The sequence below is a fragment of the Stegostoma tigrinum genome, chromosome 6 (genome assembly GCF_030684315.1).
Source record: "Stegostoma tigrinum isolate sSteTig4 chromosome 6, sSteTig4.hap1, whole genome shotgun sequence".
Taxonomy (NCBI): domain Eukaryota; kingdom Metazoa; phylum Chordata; class Chondrichthyes; order Orectolobiformes; family Stegostomatidae; genus Stegostoma; species Stegostoma tigrinum.
Genome location: NC_081359.1, coordinates 21,628,241 through 21,649,092, shown reverse-complemented (window position 1 = coordinate 21,649,092; position 20,852 = coordinate 21,628,241). Strand labels below are relative to the sequence as shown.

General features: G+C 38.8%; 1 protein-coding gene across 11 annotated transcripts in view; it reads left to right on the top strand.

Moving 5' to 3' along the window:
* LOC125453357 (protocadherin-9) overlaps positions 1–20,852 on the top strand; it is a 701,801-nt gene that overhangs the window by 439,323 nt on the left and 241,626 nt on the right. The window lies entirely within an intron of this gene.

Below are 20,852 nucleotides of genomic sequence, written 5' to 3'. Positions count from 1 at the left end.
TTTTAGTTGATGTAGCCCTCACATTAGAAGCAGCCTGTGGGCTAAACAAAGCTGCTGCTGGTTTAATGGTAATTGGATATCATGCAAGGCCTTATCGGTGTCTTTTGCTTTTCTTCAGTCTGTTCTCCTAGTTGCCCTCTGGAAGTTTCAGCAACTTCCTCCCGGGACACATCCCTGAGTTTTGAAACTATCATAAAAGTGGATGTCTCAAATAACTATCTTGAGGGTTTTTCAGATATTTCTTTAAACATAAGTTGATTAATTTGTTTTGCTTCTCATGAAACATTCAGCATTATAGACCAGTGTTTTCTAAAATGTATTGCAATATGTACCATTGTCAAGATTTCTACTGAGACAATGTTTATTGATAATCTGACCTATTTTGAGCAAACAATTTAATGATAAATAAAACCTGAATACTGCAGATGTTGGAAACCTGAAATTGAAACAGAATGTTTAGGAAAATCTTAGGTTGGGCAGCGTGCGTACGGTTAGGAACAGAGATAATGACCTCTTCAGACTTCTAAAGCTTCAATACATTGTTTCTATTAAAGCAACTCAAGATTTTGGTCTTGGCAAACTGACATGAATCCATTCTTAAGAGGTAGCTCCACATGGCTTCTGAGGTGAATGTAAAAGATTCCATGGCATTATTCAAAGAGCAGCAGGAGAGTTATCCCTGACCAATAAATATCCTGTAGTCTATATCAACAGAACAGATTATTTGAACCATTATGATATTGCTATTGTTGAAGCATGGCTGCTGTGTTCCCCATATTACATTTTCAAAGTACTTTGTTTTTTGTGTAAAGCTCTCTGGAATGTCATGAAGTTATGAAGTGCACTATGTAAGAATTTTTTTCTTTTACCCCAGACCACATTGCTGCAGTTCCCAGTTCTCCTGATCTTCCTATTTATGCATTTTTATTTTATTCTCTTTCAGTCACCTCAGGCCAAGGATATCCTGTGGTATAAAGGACAAGTCTGTGAACTAACACTTAGTTTCCTCTGGTAGTGTTTTAACTTGGAGAGCTGCTCAGCATTAATTCTCCTACTTTTCCATCCTACTTCTGAGAATTCAGCTGAGTTCTATTGATTCTGCTACACAGAGATGCTGCTGTGATTGAGAACCTGGGATCCTCTTTGCCTTCCAGTGCAATGACATTCCAAACAAAGGGCTCCATTACATTGTGCAGTCTAAGCAATCCAGTTGGCAGGCTTTTGAATTATGTTTTCTTCTTTAAAGATTGTTGCTCAGTAAACCAGTCAACCAACTCTTATCGTGTTTAACTTTCATGTTCAGCCTGAATCTTCACTTTTTTGCTGCTAAATTTTGATGTGCTGTTTTCGTGAACACAGTGCCTTTGTTCAGACAGAAATGGCTTGTTCATTTAAAAACACACTGTGGAATTTGTGCCTTTTGCACCAAGATCATAAACCTATTTTTAGAAAATTTACAATAAATAAAATTCTTTTAAAAAAAAACTCCATGACAAATATTGAAGCAGAATACACAAAAGTAAGCTATCAATAATATAAAAAAAAGGATATGATGGAAGCTAATAGAGATTGGGAGGATAAATCAGTCTGACAGAAGTTGTCAGTCACTGCAAAGAAATATGACAAGGAGTTTTAAAATCATGTTATTGGAGACAAAAGCTAAGCTGCTTGTTCTTAAGGATACAAGATTGAGAGAGGTGCTGAAGAAGTGCTCATTGCAGTTTTATGTGGAAGGGGACCTGATAACAATGCCGAAAAACCATCACTGAAAGCAGTATTATGAATGAAAAGCTAAGAGGAGTCAAAGTAAAAATGTCACTAGAGCCATGTGGGAACCCTATGGAATACTGTTTCAAGCTGGCAGAGATAACAATCAGACAAACTATAATTTTCTACAAAAAAAATGGGATTTCTATGAAAAAAGTGCAAGGTGATCAATGTTAGAATTCTGTTCAAGTGACAGAACTGTTAGCAAATTCTATGTCTCTTACTCTTACCATTGGTTGTGGGCAACCTTCCAGATTTAACAGCTAGCGAATTATGAATTGTGCAAATGTGCTTTCTTGATAGCTGTTCACAACAGCAATTTAGAAAAGTTTGTTTAACACATTGTTATTAGAACATTAAAATGTTTGATTATTACTGTGGAGATTCATTAAGAAGGGAATCCAAAATATTACAAATGGAAATGAATGAAACAAAATAGAATCAAAATATTTAGTTATATGATAGTACTGTCCTCAATCTGCAGGTGTACTTCTTAGAGACAGAAGAAGGGATTAGTCAGAAACAGACAATCACTTCTCCAGCTGCTTTTCAGGCAGTCACTGTTGTTGACAATATTCTTAATGGTAAGACGTTGACAAAGTGAATAGGGCCATTCATATTTCTAGACTGATACATGTTTACAATAAGATTTCCTCCAGGGTACTATGTGTATGCGAGAGTCTAAATAATGCTGCTATCTCTCTTAAAGTTTAAAAAAATACTTTTTCAAATAATGTTGCCATGAATCTGGTCAAAATATGATAAGAGGACCACCGCCCTGCTGTGCTTGCGATGGTGCTCACATTTAGTATCAGAGGAGGTCTGTCCCTTCTATTCTTTACTCATGATAGCAGTAAATGTACCAGTCACAAGCTGTGTGACACAATGCTATTCACAATGCCTTCCAGCCTTCTTGAGCTCCTTTATTAAAGCAGAGATCTGTACAACCGTAGTTAAGAGACGTAGTCCCATTGTAACAATCTATCCCTCCTACACACATCAATCCATTTATTGCAATCAACTTTTGACACTGTGGAGCTCTGACATGCTCACTCCATTGAAGTCATCGGCCTGTTCACAATACACAGTGGTCCAGCAAGTTGCCAGCTGAATTCTTAGAACACAAAAAAACTACATGGATCTGTTCAATAAGAGCGCAGTTAGTTCAAATGATATAGATTATATTTCTGAGGTTAAGGCTGGGCCTGAGAACTGCTGCTGTTATCTTGAGGTAGGTAGGTGATCATTTGGAAAATAACAATGCAATGCGGATTCAGAAAATTGAAGCATAAATTCAGCTGTGGGTTTGTGAGGCACAAAGACACAAAATTAAAAATCTTCAACTTGTGTCATATTAATTATTTTTGCCATGAGGGAGCCAAAGGATTGTGGCATTCCAAAGAAAAAGTGACAAGAATTGTGATACAAGCACTTTCCATTTGAACATATTAAAAGTTAACAATATATTGACCAAGCAGAAACTAATAAGGAAAAGCCAATGGGCAAATCTGATTCATAAACAGGACAGAAAGGCATGTCATTGCTTTGTTAATGCAAAGCTGACACAGTAAATTTTTTTGCCCCAGGTCACATTGAGTTTAAAGGATTTGTGTCTTGGAAGAAAAATTGGAATAAACTTCAAGGTCAGTGAAGTAGAAAGCCTTGTTGCAGCCTCTCAAACTTCACTGTTATTAATTGTATGAACAGGAGTAGATGTGTTTTGAGGGCTGTGGTAGATGGAGGATACTGCCTGAAACATATGGAGGTAGCACAATATCATTGCAAAACTGTAGACTTCTGTTATACCTTTGTGAATTAATGTGACGGCTCTTCTTAAGATCCAGCATGGGCACAATGGGCCTAGTGGCCTCCTGCAGTGATTCTTTGGGAAATTTGGTGAGACCCAGTAAGGCATTTGATAGGCTGTACCTGAACCCCCCAATGTTGGTGGCTGAGGACAGGTCAGTGATTAAAACACAAATAACCTGGAACACAAAATGAATCTGCCTGCTATTTAGGCTGGATGTAACGTGCCCCGCTGGCTGTGTTTTCAATGTTGGCAGGGGCAAGTAAAACAGAGTCAGGCCCCAGCAAATCACCTTCCCAATAGCTCTCAAGTTCACCTCATAATAGAGGATTGTGGGCTTCAAAACCAGCAGCCTACCCACGCATGCAAATAAATCATTAAGAGTCCGTTGGGCTGAGTAAAAAATGTCTAAAACTGTTGTAAGAGTTCCTTTATTTAGACTTACAGTTTTTAAGAGACTGCATTTTAACCATCAGAGGCAACCCCAAAGCATAATGTTGTTGGGGACATGACATAGGGAATGGTGAGATGTGTGACATAATTGGGTGACAAGCTTGGCAAGTCTGTCTCAACATCAGGAGCAACCCCCATAATCTTATGTTTTTCACAAGCGGCATGGCAAGATTCTTATGAGGTAATAGTGAGTTGCCAAATGACAGTGACTACTTCTTCTTAAATGCCTTGTTAACAGTCCTTCAACTCACTTCATTAATAGTCGCCTTCCCACTCTATCAAACTCACCAAATAAAGTTGACACCCGGAAAACCTGACATGGACCTTGCAGATATACTAGTCACTTGTTCCAAAGTAAGTCCATGTTGGGAACTGGGTAAGAATATCTCAGGGCACATGCTGTGGGTACTGATCATATGCACAAACATTGGCATCTGACATGTGCCAGCCTCTGATCCTGTTATAGGATGCTTCTGCACTTTAGGTCAGCACCTCGGCTGTATCAGCAGCTATTATTGTAATGCTGCTGCAAAGGCAACCCTATGTCTTCAGGGACACAGCCCAGCTCATGGGCTGGATCAGGCTGCATCTCCAGGCTCTTTGCTTGCTGTCATAATGTTTACTCACACAGAGCCTCCTGGGCTTGTATTGCCTTGCCTTGACTTTTTTGTTCTTTTCTCCACTCTGCCACAAATACCCATTTGATATTACTGCTGTTTGCCATGCCGATTAGCATAACACAAAGCCCAGAAGCTTGTCATAGTTATCAGCAGGTCTCAGTCAAGTCAATGGGAGAGCCTTTGCCCAGGGGTTCCCAGCTAAGTGAGTCTAAGATAGCCTCTGACACTGAGTGGGCCTTGCAAAGTTGTCAAAGTCAGAGTGAGGATGCAAATGATAGGCAGCACATCACCTGTCTTGACTCCTTCTGCTCTGTAATGAGCTGCTTTTGATATTATGGGCGATGAAAGTGGGTGGCACAGAGATTACTGCTAGTGCAGGTGGGATAGTATCCTAAGTGAATGAGGAAGCAGCACAGAGGGCACGAAGGGTTAAGAGTGTTGGGGTCAGCGTGGGTGAGAATGTGTGTGGAAGATGCTGAAGGTAATGTGAGAGTACTACAGCATGAACCTTGGTGCGACGTGGTGCATTAGCAGAGATAAATTGAGTGTGAAGTATTGGAGAGAGCATAATGGTGTTGTGAAGAAGGGATGGGTTAATGGGCTGAAAAATGGCAGGAGATGTTCAATCTGGATAAATGTGAGGTGTTGCATTTTGATACAACAAACAAGTAAAAGGACTTGCACAGTTAATAGTAGGGCCTTGGATAATGTTGTAGAATAGAGGGACTGAGGGGTCCAGGTATATAATTCTTTGAAGTTTGCATCACATACAGACAGAGTGGTTAAAAGACATTCCGCACACTTACCTTCATTGCTCAGTCCTTTGAGTATTGGAGTTGGGAAGTCACATTGCAGTTGTACAGGATATTGATGAGGTCTCTTCTGGAGTATTGTGTTCAGTTCTGGTTGTCCTGTTATAGCGACAATATCACTGAAGAAGGTTCATAAGAGATTTACAAGGATGTTGTTGGGAATGGAAGGTCTGAAGTGCGAAGAAAGGCTGGATAGGTTGGGGTAACAAAGTGTGGAGCTGGAGGAACGCAGCAGGTCAGGCAGCATCAGAGGAACAGGAAAGCTGACGTTTCAGGTTGGGACCCTTCTTCAGAAATGAGGAGGAGGAGAACTCAGAAATAAATAGAGGAGGGGTGGGCTGGGAAAGGTAGGTGGGATGGTGTTAGGTGAGTGCAGGTGGGCAGTAGTGGGGCTTGGTCAGTGAGGTGGGAGGGGCGGATAGGTAGGAGAGAAGAGATGGACATGTTGTGCCAGATCAAGGAGGTGGGAATGAGAGAGGGTTGGTCATGGGATGAGGCCAGGGCTAGGGAGATTTTTAAACTGTTAAAATCCACATATAGGCCTTTGGACTGTAGGCTCCCAAGGTGGGCTATGAATTGCTGCTCCTCCAGCTTCCAGGTGGCATTATTGTGATACTGGAGGAGCCCCAGGATGGACACGTCACCCAGGGAGTGGGAAGGAGAGTTAAAATGGTTCACGACCGGAAGGTGTCGATCGTCCCATACAGAGTGCAGGTGCTTTGCAAAGCAGTCTCCGAGTCTCCGCTTGGTCTCACCAATATAGAGGAGGCCACATCAGGAACAGCGGATGCAATTACCACATTTCGGAGGTTTGTTTTTAGCCTTGGATGGAGGTGAGGGGGATAGTTATAGGGGCCGGCGTAGCACTTCCTGTGGTTACAGGGAAAGGTGCCGAGCATTGTGGGGTTAGTGGGGAGTGCAGAGCGGACGATGGAGTTGCGGAGAGTGCGGTCCCTACAAAAGACAGATAGCGGCGGGGAGGGAAATATCTCTTTGGTTGTGCGGTTGGATTGTGCGTGGCGGAAATGGTGGAGAATGATACATTGGATGTGAAGGTTAGTGGGGTGATATGTGAGGACAAAGGGGATTCCGTCTTTATTTTTGTTTTTGTTGGGGGGAGGCAATGTGAGTGCAGAAATGTGGGAGATGCAAGAGATGCGTTTGAGGGAATTTTCAAGCATTGGAGGTGGGGGTGGGTGTGCGTAATGGCCCTTGAAATAGGAGGAAATCTTGGATGTGTGGGAGTAGAGCGTCCCATCTTGGGAGCACGTGTGACGGATGCAGAGGGAATTAGGAGTCGGAAATCGTATTCTTAGGCTGGTGTAGTTTGGATGGGTTGGGACATTTTCTCACTGGACCGTAGCAGGTTGAGATGTGATGTTACAGAAGTTTATACAATAATGAGGGATATAGATAGGGTTAATGGTAAGTGTCTTTTCCGTCAGATGGAGGATTTCAACACCGGGGGCATATTTCTAAGGCAAGAGGAGAGAGATTTAAAGAAGACATGAAGGAAACATCTTTGTACAGACAGTGATTCGTGTGTGTGATGAAGTGCCTGAGAATGTGGGCACACTTTCAACATGATAAGAACATGATTAGGAAGGGTTTGGAGGGGTATGGGCCAGAAGCAGGTGGGTGGGGCTAGTTTGTTTGGGATTACATTCAGCATGGACTAGTTGGACCAAAAAGTCGGTTTTTGTGCTGTATGACTCTATAACCTTGACCTTGACAGTGCTGAGATTTCCTCCAGAAAGTTAAGGCTGTTTAAACCCAGGAGGCCACCTTGGACCAGGCTCTGATAGTCTGGTGTCATTGCCTCCACATCTAGTTCTGAGGGAAGAGGACATTCCACATTGGACCATGAAGTAAGGAATGCTTTCCTGAGGACTGACAAATTTCCTAGTTTAACATCCATTCCTGTAGGAAAATACCAAAGAACTACAGATACTAGGAAACAGAAATAAAGACAGAAATTCCTGGGAAAAGTCAGCAGACCAGACAGCTTCTGTGGAGAGAAAGCAGAGTCTTTTGGGCTTGCAGCAGTGCTCCTGTGAATCTCAGCGCAAGCTGAAGAAGGGCATCTCATTTTCTGCCTGGGACTGTGCTGTCTTTGGGACTGTAATGGCCCCCTTTAGCAGCTATTGATATCCCCAGGGCTGACTTTTTTTTCCCAGTCCTTTGTCTGACCAGCTGTTGTTATCTGTCTCTGGGCTGCACCTCCATCTATCATTTACTCCTCCACATGCAACACCCCTCCACACCCCCCGCCAATGCCCCCCATCTTCAGCGTAAATACCAATCTTTCTTTGCTGCAGTCCATTCCAAAGGGACACTGAACATGGAATGTTAATTCTGCTTTCTCTCCAATGGTGCTGCCAGACTTGCTGAGATTTTCCAGCAATTTTTGTTTTTGTTATCCATTCCTGCGCAACTTGTCCACTGTCCTCTACCACCTTGGATCATTCTACCATCGTTGTTCAGTTGCTTATACCCATCTCAAATACCACAGAATGATCAGCAGGCCAGGGTTAGTAAGCCCCGAATCACTAACTTGCAAACCCCAGACAGCATTCCTACATCCTTCCCCTCCAGCCCCTGCCCCCTTCTCACAGGCTAAAGTCCAAGTCATTCATACTGAAGGGGATAAACAAACTAAGGTAGGGTCATACAGCAAAAAAATTAAGCATGTAAAGTTTTATTTTAATTAAAGGCTTAGAAGTGCGTTAATTTTCCTTTACAAGAGACAATAGCAGGTAACTAGTGGAATGTTATGAGGCAACAATGCAAGCAATTCTTCGGCCTACATTTTTGAGTGTTCACAAAACTTAAAAAGTTTGTGTGAACTCACATTAACACACACAATGTTGAAGTACTTGGTGAGTTAGTAAATCTTTGTGGGGGGAGAGAAATTCAGTATTAACTTTGTAAGTCAATGGCTTTCCAGTCAAACTGTAAGTTTGACCTGTAAGTTTGTTGGGTGTGACCTGAGGAAGGAGCGAGACTCTGAAAGCTTGTGTCTTCAAATAAACCTGTTGGACTATAACCTGGTGTTGTCTGATTTTTGACCTTGTCCACCCCAGGCTGATACCGGCATCTCCACATCATTATGGTTTCAGGCACTGGGATCAGAGTGAAATATACCAGCAGCTTGACAGAGTCTTGTCTCATTGTATACTTTTGTTAATCATGCTTTCCCATTTCACTTCCTTTACTCCCAGCATGTGCACACAAATACTGAGGACGTTATTGCTGGTCGTTCACTGAATTAGATGTTTAGATACTAATTCAAAGACACATGACTATACGTACAGCCACTTACATCTACCCCTCTATTCAATATGTTATCATTTTCCGCCTCAACTCTACTTGCCTGGCCATATCCTATATTCCACCGGCAAAAGGAAAAAGCATAACAATGTCTATAGAGCTATTTGTTCATGACAAACTTGCTGTTTATCTATGTACCAATGCCTACACTTAAAACGAGTTTAATGATCTAAAATATATTCCATGGTCAGCATGAAGAAACTCAACTGGAAGAGGGGGGCAATCTTAGAATGTCTTCGAAATAAGCATTGCAATAGGTAATAGATACGAGACGTATCAGAGAGTAGGTGAACAACATGCTGTTCTGATAGTAGAAGGGCGTAAGATGAAAGCTACAGGCTGGTTAACCTGATGTCAACATTATGTTGAATGTTTCAGAGTGTTACATGATATTTTAAGAGAATTCACTTGGAAATCACTCAGACAACAGAAGTAATCTTGTAGAAATCAAAATACTTTTGGAAACGATAAGTCACGGCTCATTAATCTGCTGGAAGCCTTTGAGGAAAGAACTAAACCAGTGAATGAAACACATCAGGGGAATATGATTTGACTGAAATTTTCAGGCAGCATCTGATCAATTTTGTACATGTGAGATTTTCAAAGAATTTTATGGCTGATGCTCAGAAAGCCACACGGAATATCTATTAAAGAGCAGAATGCACTGACTGGAAATCAGTGATTAATAGAGTTCTGGGGAGATCCATCCTGGGTCCTCTGCTGCTTATATCATCTTGAAGTGCTACGGACAAGGATGCTTCAAGAAACTGTGTAATGCTTGTTGACACGAAGCTGAGTTTTCAGCTAACTGCTTTATGACAGATTGATGATGTGTAAAAGGGATTTGGACAAATTAAGTGTATGGACAAAGACATACGTAATTGATTTTATTGCTGCTAAATTTATATTAATGCACAGTGGACTAGGAAATTAACAGTAAATATGGAAAATAGAATTGAGAAAGATACGTGTACTGCTGCTTGGAAGTATCTGATGAAAAATATGTTGATAAGTATTCTAGTGGGCAATTAGATCCTCAGACATTTGGTTATAACTTAAAGCAAATTATTTTAAACCTAATATAACATTTTGCAAGATTACTTTCAGGACAGTTTCTACTCGGGACACTTACTAGTTATCATTTAATTATTTTAAAGTCTTGGGCATTAACTAGGGATTCACATGTGCTTCTACACAAGGACAGATTGAAACTGTGGTTGTTGAGGCAGGAGGCATATGTAATGATTAACTCCCTGAATAAATACTTATAGAAACATGTAAAGCTTGGGTCAAGTTCTCTCCTCAATCCTTGGTTTTATGGAAGATATCAACACTAATGCAAGGAGTGATGTCTAACTTGAATGATTCCAACTTCAGACCACAAGCTACAGTGGCATCTCAAAGAACAAAACTTTCTTTTGTTTGGGGAAAAATATTAAAAAGCACACAATTCAAATTTAAAAGATCATGGGAATCATGAATAAAGGAAATATCTTTAGGACATTTTAGTTGAACTGTCTTGGATATAAGAATGCAAGCTTGATTACTTTGAGGTGGCCCTTATTTTTCGAGGAGAGAGCCCTTGTCGAAGAGAAGTTAGATTTTCAACTTTAGTAATTCGTGTTGACTCTATTTTTAAAAGAGAACTGTATAAATATCTTTAACAGTCAGAGTGATGGCTTGAAAGATAAGTAATAGAAATAATTTATTATGAAATATTCTGAGCAAGATATGTGCTCATGCACTGATGGGTGCTAAAAATGATTTCCTGAAGAATGTCACTGATCAGAATTATAATTGTGGGTTGTATAATGAAATTAAATTTATAGAAATGTCCTTGATTGTTACCAGGCTTGGGGATTATAAAACAGTATGAAAATTTGCAGTTAGAAAATATTTTAAAAGTACCTAGTGATGCAATTGAGTTATTATAACCTACAAGGCTATGGACGAAGAGCTGGCAAGTGGTATTTGGTTGGCTAGCTACTTGACGATCAGTGCAGGAACAGCAAGCTGAACTGTCTCCTTTTGTGATGCAAATGTCTATATAGGTATGATCTCTGAGGTTTATCTGTAACTCATGTCCATTAGCAGATTGAATGCCCAGCAAGAAAGTCAAAATTTTTGCTCTGTCAGGGGAAGGGATGGGAATGGGGGTGGGGTGGGACTGGTGGTGAATGATTGCTGGGGAGGATGACTTATTTGACTAATTGCCTTTTCTTATTTTACACTCTTCTTAAAATTAAAATTTCTCATATGCAAGCAATTTTCAGAACCTATAGATATTTCTAGCTGTTTGAGTGCAAGAGAGTTTTAGATTCTATTTGTGTAAAGCTGTATAAATCGATACACATACTGCAGACCCTATTCCAATATTGTGTTTGTAAAAGGCACAAGATAGTATATCTACATTGAGGACAAAAGCAAACCATTTTAAATTACCTCGCTATTAAGAAAGGAGCTGTGAAGAATGAGAGTTCTATCAGAGGTCACAGTCTATTGGAGCATGTTAAAGTGATGGAGTATTGTGGTGTTTGAAAGCAAAGTCCAGAACTATCAGGGAAGTAAATTGCATTTGGAGCAGGGGTAAAGCATTATAACAATAGCCTCAGAAATGCTGATTATTGTTTTTGTAACTGTCTCGACACAGCTACATTTCATGGATTGCTTATTTAAATCGTTGAAACAATACTGCAAAATTTATTGATTTCTTCCCTATGGAAAATTAAAGGCATTTAGATGCCTCATTAAATAAATAATGAAGCTTTCTAGAAATTGCCTATTGACCAACATCCCGCAAATGACATTAAATTCGGCACGAAAAGCAGCACTGTGAGGATCCTGGAATCTCATTAAAGTGAAAGATGGAGATGCGAGGATTTAACTACTCGAGGTTTCACCTGTGTGTTGATTCATTGAAAAGCATACTTAGTAACCTAAACAGAAGTGTACAATAAATAACTGACTGTGGTCATTTTATTACCACGGCATTTCATAATGGTTGTTCCCTGACACCATATGTGGCTGTAGTGATAGATTTGTTTAAATTTTTTTTATTATGTACACAATAGAGAAAATTTAATTTTCTTTGTGAATGTAAATCTTAAACTGCAACTGCTGGCGATATAAACAGGACTGTCTCGTAAAAAGTGAAAAGAATTTCTGTTTCAGATATCAGATCGTCTCTTCAACAGGTTCTATTAGTTTTTGAAGCATTTAGTGATTTTGAAAAGGTAAAAAAAATCAAAATGTAAAGTTAACTGGCAGGCATTTGTACACTGCATTACAGGAAGGGGCTGTTGGTCAGTGCTGGTGTTAATGCTCCATGTGAGCTTCCTCCCACATGAGTTTCCTTCTATTACTTACTTCTTCATATTCAAAGCAACTTTCAACTTTAGTGCATCTATACTACTCCATTCAACTGTTCTACTCTCACCACGCTGTAGATAAACAATTTGCTCCTGAATTGGATTCATTAACGCGCCCTAACCTCTTATTTTGGACTTCAACGTGGATTGATTGAAGTTGCCATCCCTGCCGTATATTTAGACGACTGACATAGAAATGCAGCATTATGTGCACCTCAGTGCAGTGATCTATGACAAACGTCAATAGTGGGCAGGATAGTTAATCACCAACTGCCTCATTCCAGTGCAAATCTTGTAAATGCAGGATGTTTGGAGTCACCACTGGGTGATCAAACATTTTAAATATTCTGCTTAATTATGAGAAATACTTGTTACGTAAAAGAAATATGTGTTAAACGTGACTATTTCTTTACAAATATTGGAGACATGTGGCATTCAGAGTCACTGCAAATGCTTTTAAAACACAACCCTCCCAGGTATTTGCTGACTGTAATGCTTTGACAGGAAATAAACAACCGATTGAAATGTCAAAAAAGAAAATAGAGTAATGGAATATTGCACAAATGTAAGTGCGCCAGTAACTGTATAGGGACCAAAGAGAGTGTTGAAACTCGAGGAGAAAGCTTGTCACATACACAATAACATGAAACCCAACTTAACTAATGACCAAACCACCACAAATAGTAGCTGACAAGTGCAATTTAGTTGAAGACAGAACAAAACACGGCAAATTACAGAGCCTGCCTTCAACCACCAGTCAAACTTCACAAATAAAGACACAGAATGAACTTGAAATGTTACGAGTACAAAGCAAATCTAACCAGACTTACCACCATAGCTACAAAAACAATTAGCATTAAAAAAGGAAAGAAAAATGTATTTATTTGGAGCTTTTGTTATGATCCCAGTTTATTTTCTTCTTGGAAAAGTCAGAGCCCAGACTGTTACCTGGTTTCATATAGATCATATTTTATTTTGTTTTGGCATTAACAAAGTGATCACTCACTGAAACATAAGTATGCAATGCTGCAGACTTTGCTTTAACAATGAAACAGAAGTTTAGTAGCAAAAGAATTAAGATCAAATGGAATAAACCAAACTGTCTACTTAAAACACAAATTCAGAGACTTTATTTGCATAGCAAAAGTATAATCTTATTAATCCCCAAATACTTCTTTATAAATTGAAAAAAAAAGTTTTTGTGTGTATAGTACCCAAAGGCACCCTTGGTACAATACCAAAACACCGACATTGCGTAATACCAAAAGAACTACCAAAGTCCCTAGCTTTCATAACTTAATAGGTTTAAGTGACTCATAACTTGAAATTATACAGTAGAACTGCACAAAATTTCTTCTTGCGGCTATTTATGCACCTGTGCTTACACATACTCAGCTTCTGATAATGTCTTCGTTATTTTATCCGAAAACCTCTCAATACAGGTAATTTAGTTTCACTGTTTCTGACCCTTTAAAGGAGCAGTGGTCTGTACCTCCATCTTCATTAAAAGATATCACAGGATATCTTTCAATGTTCAAAACTCAAAGTAAAACAAAAAAAAAATCTGTGTGTAATGGATGTGTTTTTCTTAAGCTTCAAGACCCACTCCCGAACTTCTGAGCTGGAGATTATTTATCTTGTTTGTTTGTATAATGTATGCAAAATCCCCATTGATTTTAAAGCTGAGCCTCAAAAATCTGTTTTAAATAAATCATTGTGGGTACAGAAGTACTGTACTTGTTAGGTTTGGACGCACATAATGAACACAAACAAAATCCCAAAATTTCGTAACGATTGTGCGTGCAGAAATACTTTACAAACAAATTAATTGTTTCAAACTTTTTGTGGAAATGGAGCAGCCAATTTGCACACTGCAAACTCTCAACCAGCAGTGTGTTAATAACTGCTTAATCCTGGACAGGATAGCACATAGTAAAGTATCACGAAGTACTTCACCTATATCAGACAAACCCTATAAAGGATTTTGTGATTTTATATATTGAGTGCAAAAGCTCAGATTTAGTGGGACACAGAGATGGAAGTGATAGAGATGGGCTCAGGGTCAAAGTTTTGAAGAACCTTGAAGAGGTGTCAGGGCACAAAATAGTACAGTGAAAATAAAGGCAAAATGTGGGTGCAGATTTCAATTGCCAGAGCTCTGAAATAGAAACAGAAATTGCACGAGGAACTCAGCTAGTCTGGCCACAGGTGTGGAAAGGGCAGAAGTGAATGTTTGTACCAATATTCTTCTTCAGAACTCTAATTATAAGATGCAAAAATCTTCTCTGAGTTCACTATAATATGACAGGTTAAAAAGATCAGGTCAGAGGTCAACAATATGTACCAGCCTAAATGAGAGAATGACATTGTTGAGTTGTAATCTCAGTGTAAACAATCAGAAAAAGTACAAAAAAAAGTGTATAACATATTTTCCAAAATATTCAAAAGCATTGACACCATCATAGTCACATTTAAAAGGAATGTAATGCACTGATTAAGGGTAAAGAATTTATTAAAAACAATAATGTGAAGATGTCCTTTAAATCACAGTCCAACAGATTGGGAACAAAATGGAAAAGAAGACAGAAATAAAGTAACTTGTGTGACAAAAATCTCAGTAAGCTGAAACATCGACTCATTTTGTCTCCATATGGATGCTGTCAGACCTGCTGACTGCAACATTTTTGTTTCAATATCAAAGAAAATCAACTTTGCTAATTTATTATGGAGAATGCTGTATATCAGGAAGGGGAAAAAAAACAAAAAATGCTGCAGAGTTGACGTCAGATTGATGAAGGTACAATTGGTTAACTATCAAGTGACAATTTTCAAGTACACTATAGGTTATTGAATGAAATTCTAGCTCTAGAACTTTGTCCACCAGCAAAACATAATTTGAGTTTGAATGCATATTCGTAACATTTTTCATTCTATGGAGTAGTGAACTAAATCATTGTAAATATGGTAAAACATCCTAAAATTTTAAAATAAAATACTAATAGTCTGGTCATTACTCTTTGGTAGGTGCTGTTAAAAGACCCTGTTTCCCACAAATATGACACAACTTTGGAAGACCTTTATTTGTTCTAAAGCACTTTGAAACCTCAAAGAATCATTTTTAAAACAAAGAACCGGATCTTCAAATTTTTCTACTCAGCAGACCAATTTCAATTTGAAGCAGTTGACAACATAGAGCCCTTGCTCACGTATCAGATAGAGTTATGACAACTGACCCTGGAAGCTCTAGGTTGGCAGGGGATGGGTGAATGTAGAGGTGTGCTGCTTTGATTCATCAGAACTTTGTCCCTGCCAAAATAAAAATAGTCTGACCCTGTAACCCTCAATCCCACATTCCTCACCTACACCTCATGGTCCCCCTAAGATTTGTAAATGGATTAACTCTGTGGGAGTCTCATTTAGACAGCTGAAGAGAAATGTTGACATTGTTTCATTGACATCTTCATATAGTTACTTTCGGCTATTCTTTGTAGTGACGTTTATTGACAATGTCCTGATGATTATTTATGCAAGATTAATTGGTGGGAGGTGTGTTAATTTTTTTTAATTGATACCTGAATTGGTTTGTTTATTTTCCGTTGGGTTGTAGAAACACCCGTTTCCACAAAATAATAAGAATGAGCGTTTTTCTTCTGAACAGTTCTTGCTTTCCATTGTTATTCTACGGTTTGTTCATTCTGCTTATAATCTATACCAGGTGAATGGGTATGGAAGGACTATGAATTGGCGTGGAGGCTCATGGGGAACATGCCTAAGATCTTTTAGCCTTATCTTTCAAAGGTGTCCAATCTCAGACTCTGTTTCATTAAACCTCTGAGATCCATGAACCATGATTTATAGAGAAGCTGGTCGAACTCCAGGAAAACTGCAAGAATCTAAGAGATGCCTATTCTGCAATCGTTCTGGCCAGGTTGGGAATGCAGGTTCCATTTAGGGGTCTGTACCTTCACCTCATGTCAGCAAACACTGGGTGACTGATAATGGGAATGGGAAACCCAGAGTCAGACCCAGCCTTGACGTAGAGGTGCTGGTGTTGGACTGGGGTGGACAAAGTCAGAAGTCACATGACACCAGGTTAAGGTCCATCAGGATTTTTTGAAAATGCAAGCTTTCACAGCACTGCTCCTTCATCAGGTGGAGACCCAGTCTGCCATTTTTAGTAGCTCTAGAATCTTGCTAACTTTGTGAAAATTCAGCTTAAAGTTCAAATGATTTATCAGTTTTTTTTCATTAATAATTCTCAGTCTCTCAGAAGTGCTCAGGAAGATATTTTAAGTAAGCAACTGGGCCACTTTCTATCTTAAAGGTGCTCCATAAATACAAGATGTTGTGTTACCTGCTGTCATTCACACTATTCTACCAAGCAGCCTGAAATGCCTTTTCACAACTGTGCTCAGAATGCACTATGTGACAAAATGAAGAGCTTATTACAATTCTACATGTTCTCTTATGACATTTTACCTGAATGAAAAAAAAATGCTGTACAATTTACCTGCTGTGAAAGTCTTGGCAACTGATTGCCAAATTTACAGTAGAATACTCAGTCAAATTATGGGAACGAACATAACATAATTGATAATAAATGTGTCCACGCTTCAACTTATTGGTGTCATTGGTTGACAATCCCACTCTTTACACAATATTGCTTTGTCATGTGTCTTCAAGCTATCTCCTTGTACTTGATTATTCATCCGAGAATAAACAGTGTTTCCCCACAGAAGATGTTTTCTCCTTCAACAAACCAGTTTCTTTCTAATTTGTTGGCGAGAGCAGTTGATTTATTGTCTATTTAGATTGGTTAATATCTTTGCTAACTTGGCAATAATTTCACTACCGCTTTAAAGCAATATGTCCAAATTTTCTGAAATGGTTCCACTAAAGTCAGATACGATAAAAGGTAAGAAATTCCAGAAATGTCTGCTGTTCAGCAGATGCCATATTAAACAGTTTGCACATATGAAAAACCTATTTCTGTAACTAGACTCGAAAGATATGCTAGCATCAGAACATTATTGACACGTCCTCTATATAGGGAGAATAATGATGATGAACAACATATATACTGTGCCAATACGACAGCCTAAGTCTGCTTAAAGAAATATCTTGCGTTTCAACTGATGAAACCTTTGATTATTGCAACATTAAATTTGTTATAACTCAGATCAGATTATCTTCTCTGGTTGATCAGAGAGTCTTGGTAATAATATGATTTGACATTCTTAGAGCCTTGTTGATGATGTTTGTGATCTTAAAACAGAAGCTGATTTTGAAAGTTTGGATTGCGGATAAAACAGCTGGTTCACTGAGTTGCACGTCATTGTTAGAGGGCTGCCATTCTGAAGTCCTGTAGGATCCATTAGTCCTGTGCTTACTGTCTTGGTTTGGTTTCTGGTCCTACAATGTCACAGTCTTAAGATTCTTTACCCTATTTTCGAAGTCACCTAGGGGTCTCCCCTTTCCTTAGGCAGCAGCCTTACAACCTTTAAAGAACATTTTGGTCCTTTAAATTGGTGACTTGCACATCTCTAATTTTCACATTCCCCTGATTAACAACATGGTCTTAAACTCCAGAATTTCCGGATTAAGTCTTTAAACTTAACCGTAACTTCATTTAAATGCTAGTCCTAAACTTAACCCAAAGCTCTCTCTGCAAATTCACTGTGCTTCATCAAACCTAACCCATTGTCATATGCATGTCTCATTATGTGAGTCAGTACCAAATATTGTTTGATGATGTTCCCATGAACTTCACTGATCTACATAATTGAAGGTTCCCAGCTCCGCAATAATTCTTGTGCACCTCTTCTGCATTCCAATGTCTTCACATTCATCATAAAATGCAGTGCCCAGAATGTGATAGAATATACCATCTGAGTGTCTTGAACAGTTTCAGCATAATCTTCCTGCTTTTGTATTTGATGTCACTGTAATAACAGTCTAAGCCACTGTGTGCCTTATCAATAATTTTCTCCCCCTGTCCTACCTCCTCAAATAACATACACATTGGTCTTTCTGCTCCTGCATACCCTTTACAGTAATACCCTGCAATTTGTACTGTTTTCCCCTGTTCTTTCAATCATGACATATTATCTCTAATTTCTCTGCAGACGTCCAGCAACTTTCCCAACACTAGAGTTAAACTATGCATTTCATTACAAACTTCTTTGAACAAGGACATGATGTTAATAAGTCTCCAGTTCTTTGGCCCTACATCTGTGTACAGGGAGATTTGAAAGATTACGGTCAAAAGACCTGAAATTTCTACTGTCACTTCCTGCAAAATCCTTGGATGCATCTCATCTAGTCCTACTGTCTTGTTAATTCTAAGAACAGGCAGCTTATTCAACATGTCTTTGTTATCAATTTTGAATCCTTCTAGTCCCTGAGTTTCTTCCTCTACAACCAGGACCTGAGTAACGCCTGATAGACAGATGGATTCCTCCGTATGTAAATCCTTGTTTTGGCTGTTAATAAGCCCTCCTCCTCGTTTTACCACTTCTTTATGTGCCTATAGAAGATTTTTCAAATCACCTTTATTTTGGATGATGAAACTGTTTTTTAATATACCCTGTTTGCTTCTCTCATTTGCATTTTCACTTTCCTTCTGAACATTTTATACTTGGCATTGATCTTATTTGTGTTTACTACATGACACCTCTCACAAGTACGTATTTTCTTCTCTAGCTTAACTTCTATCTCCATTTTCATTTTGGGAGCTCTGGACCTGTTTGTTCCACTTTTCCTTCTTGAAGGAATACATCTTGGATGTATATAAGCCAGTTCTTCTTTGGTGAAGGGTCTAGGCCCGAAACGTCCGCTTTTGTGCTCCTGAGATGCTGCTTGGCCTGCTGTGTTCATCCAGCCTCACGTTTTATTATCTTGGAATTCTCCAGCATCTGCAGTTCCCATTATCTCATCTCCTCTCTTCTTTAGAATTAGCCCATTTTTCAGCTACAGTTTTTCCTGTGAATCTTTGGTTCCAGTCTCTCTGGCCCAGCTCCCTTCTAGCTTCATTTATGTTGGCTGTTGCCCAGTTAGTTATTCTTACTCGAGCTTGTCAGTTTTACTTTCCCACCATCATCCTTATAGTCTAATGATATGAAGATTACTGTCCGCTAAATGTCCCTTCATTAACACTTGGTCAATTTGGCCTATCTTAGTCTTAAGAACCAGGTTTCACTGTGCTTCCTTTCTTGCCAAACTGATCACACACTGCTGTAGACCATTTTTGTGAACATGACTTTTGAACATCTGTCCTTCTCTGCCCTTAGCATTACCAAGGCACAGCTGATATTTGGGTAATTGAGGCCCCCCATTGTAACTACACTGTAACGTTTCCACCTCCCTGTAATTTGCTTGTAGATTTATTTCTTTGCGTCCTGGTGGTCTGTAAACTACATAAAGAAATGTAATTATACCCCTTTTATTGCTGAGCTCCAGCCAGACTGATCCTGCCCCCTACCCCTCCAAGATATCTTCTTTCTCCAGTACTGCAATGTTTTCCCTAACCCGCCTCCTTTTCTTTGTATTCTATTTTGCCTGATGAGAACTTGCATCCTGTCGCTGTCAGTCTGTCTGTGAAGACACTTGAAATATTTACACCTTGTAGAATAAGGGTTTGTAACTGTGCGCAAATTTTATCATTAATACTAACCATCCTCACTGCTTTGAGATGCGAATTTTGTAATCGGAGAAAGTTGAGAGTCTTCGTAGTGATACAAAAAAATCCGAACTTTAATTTAATAATTAAATAATTTATTTTCAAATCATTTATCATTATTTTAGCATTAATCTTCATTCTAGCAAAGTAATTTATTTTGTTAACTGAAAAGTTAAACTAAAGGTGAAAGCACATTTAACTTTCTGATTTACTGTTAAACATGTTGATGTGATTGGCTACATATCTGCTTGATGACATAACTGCTGCTGGATGTCTGGAGACCCTCTTGGCTTGGTGCCAGATATAAACTGATATTGGGAAAGGGGAAGTCCAAGAGATTTCCAGGCTTTATTTGGCAACTTTGATTAAAGTCAGTAGCCGAAGTCTTTGTTTCACTCCTGACCAGAACATCTAGGCCAGTATGTTAAAACATTGCAGTTTCTGTATAAAATGTCACTGAATGCAATTATGATCCAGTGCCGTGATCTTAAACACATTCAAACATATGTTCTCAATTTACATTCTGGTGTACAGTGTTATAATGATAAATTATTTTCATAAAGCAAGTCCTCTGTTAACTTATATATCAGGGACTTTTACATGTGCCCTTTATCCAAACAACCTACAAGATCAAAATAAAATGAAGTGAGGATTGAATACTCAATATATGAAGAATAAAAAGGCTATCCATATGTTATCCATCTTTTACTATGTTCTGATTTCCATAACAGTGCTACAAGACATTGTGTAAGTGAATAAGAATATACATAAGATTGGACTTTATCCAGTGAATTTTTCTTTTAAATAATAAACTCCTTGGGAATCCTTGTTACTAAATTAAGAGTATTGTTTAAGCTCAAATTCTGATTGATATCTGTGATTTTTTTCTTATATAATATTTTCTGGATGGAAACTAAGCTGTTATTGAATATAGTTATTTGTCCAGGGTGATACATTGTTATTGAATGTAATTATTTGGCCAGGGTGATACATTGGGTTATCAAGCTATCAAGTTTC